Below are 7,706 nucleotides of genomic sequence, written 5' to 3'. Positions count from 1 at the left end.
AGAATGGAAATTAAGAAAAAAAATTGTTGTCATTCATTGTTACTCAAATACATAAATTTGGGCATTAAATTTTTATACGACTTTTCTCCTTTTTAGTTGCTTTAGAGTCACAAGTTGTATTGTTGGAGTGATGGATAAATCTTAGCATTAGCATATAAGAGGTCACGGGTTCAAGGATGAGATGTGATGGATTGCCTTGGAGATTTAATAATATATATAGATAGGAATAATAGTTGAACAAATAAGGAAATATTCTAAAAGGTACTAAAAAAAACATCACAACACGGAAATGGACTAATTAACAAGAACGGATGGAGTACTAAATCTCAAACAACTCAAAATATACTCATATTACTTGTATTTTTCTAATGATATACACATTCCACACGTTTGCAACAAAAAAAACCACCCATTTATTTACTTGAATACGAAAACCTCTCTACCTGCCGCTGTGAGGGGGTCGAAAAAGCACGAGGCTAATGCGTGACCTCGTCCCTCGTGGGTGTGACGCTTCTTTTTGTCAAATCAAGTGTAATTGGATTTCCTGTGAGTTTACACCCAATTGACTAGTAATATAGGAGTCGTCATTCAGTTTTTAACGACAAAGAGAAAAACTGACAAAACCCGGTTATCGTGACATAACGGGAGTGCAATTATGTTTGACCACGACGGCCGTAGGTTCCCTTGTGATCCCTGGTGGTGGGGATCGCTCAACGTACACCCGCAGGGTAGAGATTGAGGGTTCGGGGGATTGTAACTACCGAGAGGAGTACTCGCTCTTCGATAACTCTAGAGGCAGGATATCCTTACTAGCTCAGAATAAATAATTGAAGGGACATGCGTTAACTATTAAACTAATCTGAGTTGATTTTAACAATATGCAACATATAGTACTAGATCGAGCGCAATTATCTGATTTAGATTGTTTTAAGGGACCTAGCATGATAATCCAATTTCCCAAAAATATCATATTTATTAAGCGTGATCGAACAATCAGATTTAGTTAGTTTAACAGTTCATAAAAGGGCGAGGAAAGCAATTAAACCATGGAAAAGGGACACATTACGACGCACCCTTGAGAGGTGCGTCACGGTTCTCAGAAAACTAACCACTTTGACTTTGCTATTTCTCCTTTTATTTAACGAATCTCAAATTATGGGACGGGATACGTTCTGTTCGATTTATGGATCGATTGCGACAGAACGCGTGATCGTTTTTGCAGCGTGAGGCTTAGGCTTAGGGGTTCAGAGTCAATATTCAGAAATATAATTGTGTGTTGTGTCCTTTTCACGTCGAACTTAAGGCCCTATTTATAGAAAAGAGTTCGTGGAAAGATAGAATTGCAGAACTCTAATCCACGAGGAATTAGGAAAAAACACGTACCAGGTATTTTCAGCGCCCAGGCCTGGGCGCCGAAGATTTCGGCGCCCAGAGCCAGGCGTTGAAAATAGGATCTGGGCTGTCTTCTCAGTCAGATTCGGATTCCTAGAATCCGGAGTATTTGAGATTTAATTGAGTCTTTTAGTGCGTATTAACCTTGTGACGGGATGCGTCTGGGCCCGTTACGAACTCTAGGCTCGTTAGGATTTTAATTAATACGTGACTCTTACTTTCGAATCATATTAGGAATAGGATTCTCTCGCAATTTCTATCTCATTTAGGATTTATGTTGGAGTGCAACACCTAATTCTGACAGGTTTCTATCTTTTATGACTTGCCACTTTTAGCAATTACCGATTACGACAGTTACTATTTTTAGCAGGTTTCCATAAATAGCAGGTTTCTATAAATAGCAGGTTTCGGGTGAAATGAAAAGGGGAATTGAGATTCGTTATTTTATAGGAGATGCGTTGTCAAGTGGAGATTTACGTTTTCATCATCGAACCTTCCCTTTCGGAAATGGGGACAAAAGTAGGTGTCTACAGTTAGCCCCCACTTTGACTGAGTCTTGGAGTAAGACGATGGTCAAAGTATCAGACGGAGTGCGTCGCACAAGCCATGGTGACCTGTTTTGGCGAGGGTCTCACGAGCCCCCGAGTGATAACATTTGACTTAAGGGTCATCACTTGAACTGTCGACATATCCCTCATGTGTCATTGGGATTTGGCAACTGATAGTATAGAAACTTCCTCACTTTGTCATTGGAAGGATCTAAAGGTGCATAGAAACTCCCTCACTTTGTCATTGGGAGTAGCTACAGATGTTTTCGAAATCAAAGCTATAAAGTGTAATTGGGCCTGGCCAAGCCCAATCACGAGGTAAAAAATGTTTTTAAAGATTCTCATTTTCAGGGTTAGCTAAACGAGAAAACCCCCTTGTTTTTTTATGGGATGTAAAACGAAGGAAAATCCAGCACATCGTTCTTTTTTGGAAAAAACGGAAAACCAATCTTTGGAAAAAGGGAAAGCTACTTACATCGTTCTTTTTTGGAAAAACGGAAAACCAGAAAAAGTTATCGCTGCAGCGACTAAGGACCTGCGCGGTTAGTGACGCAGACCACGCCGGCTAAAGATGGCGAGCCTGTCCGCTAAGGGTGGACACCTCGTCCGATAGAAGTGGACGAATCTATTTTTGAAATTTGAAAATAAGGACCTACGCGGCTTGTGACGTAGACCCCACCGGCTAAAGATGGCGAACCTGTCCGCTAAGGGTGGACACCCCGTCCGATAGAAGTGGACGAATCTATTTTGAAATTTGTTTTGTGTTCATTTTTCTGAAAATAAGGACCTACGTGGTTTGCGCCGTAGACCCCGCCTGCTGAAGATGGCGAGCCTGTTTCATTTTTTTTTTTTTTTGAAGATTCTATTTTTCGAAAACTGAGGATCCGCGCGGCCAGTGACGCAGACCCCGCCCGCTGAAGGTGGGCGAGCCCTGTCCGCTGAGGGTGGACACCCCTGAACTCGTTTTTTCTTGATTTGGAACTCGCGTGGTTCGTGACGCGATCTTGCCAACTGAGATGGGCAAGTTTCCTATTTTCATCGTGATTTCTTTTGTTCATTCTTGCAAGAGCGAATTCTTTCGAGGGATGCTCGAATTTAGTTGTGACCTGAACGTGGGTTGACAACGGGTTTAGACGGACCTTTGTCTTGCGACCATCTGCTTTCGTGGTTTTGAGCTAGTCTTTACGGCTCAATTTTTGCCACTACTTGGTCTTTGATCAGAGGACCATGTACAAATGTCAATGACGACCCTTTTCTGAGGTCGAACCTGTTCTTTTGAGATCATCCAAACATGGGACGGCGTATAGCGTAGCCCGGGAATGTGATTTTGATTGCGCGCTCTCTGTTGGAGTATACTTTTCACGAGCCCCCAAGCACTCGGGCTTTGGTGGTCATTTTTCGCATACTTCATAACGTCTTTTAATCATGTTCGGGGTCGAGCTCGTATGTGCGAGCGACCTTTCATAGTGGTGTGCTACTTTGGCGAAGTCACGGGGTGCGACTTTAGTCTTCGGGCGACAAGGTTTAATATCATTCGGTTTAGCTTGGCCCGATTTAATCCTTTGACAGACAAACATTTTTTTATTTGAGAAACCAACGACTTAACAACATTTTTTGGTGTTTCGAAGAATGACCTTGATATTTTTTGTTTTGAAAAGTGTACATATATGTTTCTCGAGACAAGTCTAAGTTTCGACCAAGTTTTACCATTCATTTTTGCTATTTGGGAGCTTAAAGGTGCTTTTGGGCTTGATCTTAATTGTACATAGGGCCTCGTGTCTAGCAACATGGTTTTAAGTCTTTTCCTGCTCCGCGTTTTGTGAAATCAGGGCCTTGGGCTGCATTTTCGGCGCCCAAGGCTGGGCGTTAATTATTTCGGCGCCCAGCTTTGGGCGCTGAAAGTCCTTTCCTGGCAAATTTTGACTTTCAGATTTCTTAACGCGTTTCCGAATGGGATCAGGATGTCACTTGATGCGTTCAGCTATATATAGAGGCTAGATACGTCCCTATTTTCCATCACTCTCAATTTCCTTCTTTCTTTGCTGTGTTTTAATTACTCCTTGCTTTCGTCATGTCGATTCCCACTTTCTCACTCCAACGGGCTGTTAGGCGTTGGCTACGGGCCCTTAATCCTACAGAAAAGGCTTTGTTGAAAGAATACCACTTAGAGGCACTTTTAGGCTTACAACAAATTAACATTGACTATAATTTTCTGCACGCAGCCCTAAGCTTTTGGGATTCCGATCATCATGTTTTTGTCTTTCGGGGCAACGAAATATGTCCTTTGCCAGATGAATTTGCTGCGATCCTTGGTTATCCTACTAATGCTACCCCTACCACTCCTGGCACTATTGAAGAGAGTAAAACAACCATAGGGGCTTTCCTAGGACTAGATGCTAACATGCTTGCTGAAGTTGTTGTAGGTGATGAGGTTAATTTGGCAAAACGTGTAAAACATCACTTTAGGCCTGGTAAGAATATGACCGAACATAAATTGAATATTCGAGCCCTTGTATTTTGCTTGTTGAATCATTATTTGCTGTCGAATAACAATGGTGAGTCCGGTGACATAAGGTTGATCCCCTTGATTAGCCAGAGGGAAAGTTGCTATTCTATTATGCCGTTGGTGGTTGCCGAGACTTTGCTGAGTGCGGATGAGTTGAAGAAGGACGCCAAATCTGAATATTTTAAGGGAAGCCCCCTATTACTGCAGGTAATCGATTTTTTTTCTTTGCGCATGTATACGTTTTTTTCCGCATATATATTTTTTATTCGTCTTGCCTTGGGGCTGAGTTTCAGCGCCCAGGGCTGGGCGCTGGTATTTTCGGCGCCTGGTCCTGGGCGTTCAAACTGCGCCCCAGGAACCGTTTTCTTTTTATTATTATTTTTTGATCGTACCCGTTTTTTACAGATTTGGCTCGTGGAACGGTTTAGGCTCTTGGAAACTCCTGCCGATCCTAAACATTATCGCCCTATAGCCTTGGGTAACCGAAAATATTTGCACCGAGGCCAGGACGTGGCCGAGTGGGCCTCCTTTTTTACTCACGGTATCTGTTCTATTAAGTGGGTGGTACCATGGTGGGGTTTGACTACTATGACGGGGGGTTCTGATGTGTCGGTTTATGTTTCTTTGTTGGGGCTATCTCGGCCCACTTATATTTTCCCTTACCGAGTCATGCGTCAATAAGGTTTAAGGCAGACTATCCCCTTTTCTGATACTGTACCACCTAAAGTAGCGGCCTTTTCACAAGCACGGGTTCTAGCGTGGGCTAAGTATTATGATGGTCTCCCGCGTTGGGCCGTAGCTACCAATGGCTTTGCGGGTCTTTCTAAAAACTACAAGTTGTGGATGAGCTCCGATGATAAAGCTGTGAGGACCGAGGTTCGAAATGGGGAGCCGGCTGAGCTTTTGATACCTCGTATTCGTGTTAAGTATGAGGGTCCTGATTCTGCCAAACCTCGTACCCATGGTATTAAGACTGTGAAAGCTCGTCCTGATCGAGAGCAAAAGGAAGTTCCTCCCCGTTCCAGTTTCAGGCCAAAAAAGATGCCTAACATGAAGGGGCCTGCTGTTGTCAAAAGAAATGCAAGCTCTCGCGGAGATCGTCGCCGGAACAATGTATGGGTTAGGAAGGCTCAGCCGCCTGTAGAAACAGTGACTAGTCTAGTTGATGATAATAATCCTTCTCGCATCATTGTCTGTGCCCTTGAGGCTGAGCGGGCTATAACTGAGAATGTTTCTGAAGCCTTGGCATCTTTAGAAGTTAGTGTCCAGGAGCCGGTTCTTAGGGAGATTGATATAGGGGCAGCGCAGAAGACTGTGGGGGTGGATCCTGCGAATATTGCCCTCTACAAGACTTTATTTGATGATCCGGAAGAACTAGAGTAGTGTAGTTCTTGCTAGGGTGTAGGTGCCCTTTATTTATTTCAGTTGTGTTTGTTTTTTCATTCCTTAGCACTTTGTTTTCCTTCTTATTATTTTTCAATAAAGGCGTATTTTATTTTTCATTTTTTTGTTTCTCCTCTTTTTTATATTTTTATATGTCTAACACTTTTTGCACAATTTATATATGTTTTTTTTATTGGACCGAATCCTTGGTAAGGATTGCCTACGTATCTTGTCAGAATCAGGTCGCGCGTAGTTCTAGCTAGAATAAATTCTAAGATGCCGGATTTTGATAGATATGCCCTGAGATGGAAGCATATTACTTAACCTGTCAAATGAGTGAAGTATTATCATTATTTCCGTCTGCCGTTTTTTGTTTGCCGTAAGTCGCGTAAAAAATGAAATTCGACTACTTTTTGTATGGCTATATTTTTTTGGTGAGCCTATTTGGATACGTGCTGTACCCCCCAAGTGTTCGTTATTTTTCCGTTATGTGCGGATAAAATGACGAGCATTTCTAAAAAAAATTTAGGCAGGCAGAGAGTTTCAACGCCCAGGCTGGGGCGTCAAAGATTTCGGCGCCCAGCCCTGCGCGCTGAAAATGATTTGGGCGGTCGTTTTTGACGCTTTGCTTCACGTGTTCTTGCATTTATTTCTTTTTTTTGTTTTAGTGCTATGCTTTTTTTTACTTGTATAAAAATTGATTTTTAGGCTATTTCGGAGGCTTTTTTGACTGTTAGCGTGAGATGCATTTTTGTCCGGATTATTTTTTTCTATACGTGACTCGAAACGGCTTTAAAAATAGAGTTAGGGTGTGGAAGATATGAAGATCTTTGTGTAGGCTTTTGAGTGGGTTGAGGTGTGTGTCGCTTTTGAAGGATATGATGGGGTTACATTTTATTAATTCCCCTTTTAAGCAACATTTGCATTTGTTTTGGATTTTGATTTCCTTTGATTTCTTTGGGTTGCATGGATTGACTTTTATGATGACACTGGTTGACTTTTTAGGTTTTGGGGATATGAATGGGATGGTGCGGTTTATTTTGTGGGTTTCGGGAATTGGTTCCCATGGCACTATTTCAAGATCGAATGGGTCTCGTTTGTTGGGCCTAGAGTGGGCCGCCTCTTTATTTTTGTATTTTGCAAGTACATTTGGTGCTTGCTTAGTGTTAGAATAAAATTTTAGGAGAAACATTACGCCTTTATTAATTGGAAAGTAAGGAAAACACACTGAAATAAACTTGATCTATATTCTAAGGGGTCTTAGGACCATCTAAAGTCTTTATCATTTTTCTACCAATCTAAAGAACTACTAGGCCCTTTTTATCAAGGTGCTCTATGTGGCTCAAGCCTTGGGTTTAGTCTCGTAAAACTTTGGTCCTTCACCGGTACTCATCTTGAATTCTATTCCTTTTGCATTGACCCACTGATATGTTTTCACCCATCCGTTCTCGATCTCTTCTAGTGTTGATGCAGGAGCGATTAACCGGGTTGGATCGAAACCTTCATCTTGTAAAGCTAGGGTAGTCATCACAGTCTCGTCCTCCATAGGCCTCGATTCGTTAAACAATGTCCATAGAGCCTGGTTGTCCAATATTTCAGCTGTTTTAGTCTTGGTGAGGTGGGGTGCCTCATCCAAGGTGTGGCAGTCATGGAAGATTTCAAATCTTGGTTTTAGCAAGCCATCCTGAACGAAGGGTTCAGGGAAATCACAGATGGGTGTCCTTCTCCTTCCCGAACGAACATCCCGTTAAGGGATCTTTGATACGGGGGAATGTAGACACCTACTCTTGTCCCCATTCCCGCAAGGGAAAGGTTCGATGATGAAAGCATAAAAACTCCACTTGACAACGCATCTCCTATAAAATAAACGAATCTCG

The sequence above is a fragment of the Spinacia oleracea genome, chromosome 3, assembly GCF_020520425.1.
Source record: "Spinacia oleracea cultivar Varoflay chromosome 3, BTI_SOV_V1, whole genome shotgun sequence".
Classification (NCBI taxonomy): domain Eukaryota; kingdom Viridiplantae; phylum Streptophyta; class Magnoliopsida; order Caryophyllales; family Amaranthaceae; genus Spinacia; species Spinacia oleracea.
Note: the sequence above shows the minus strand (reverse complement) of the source record.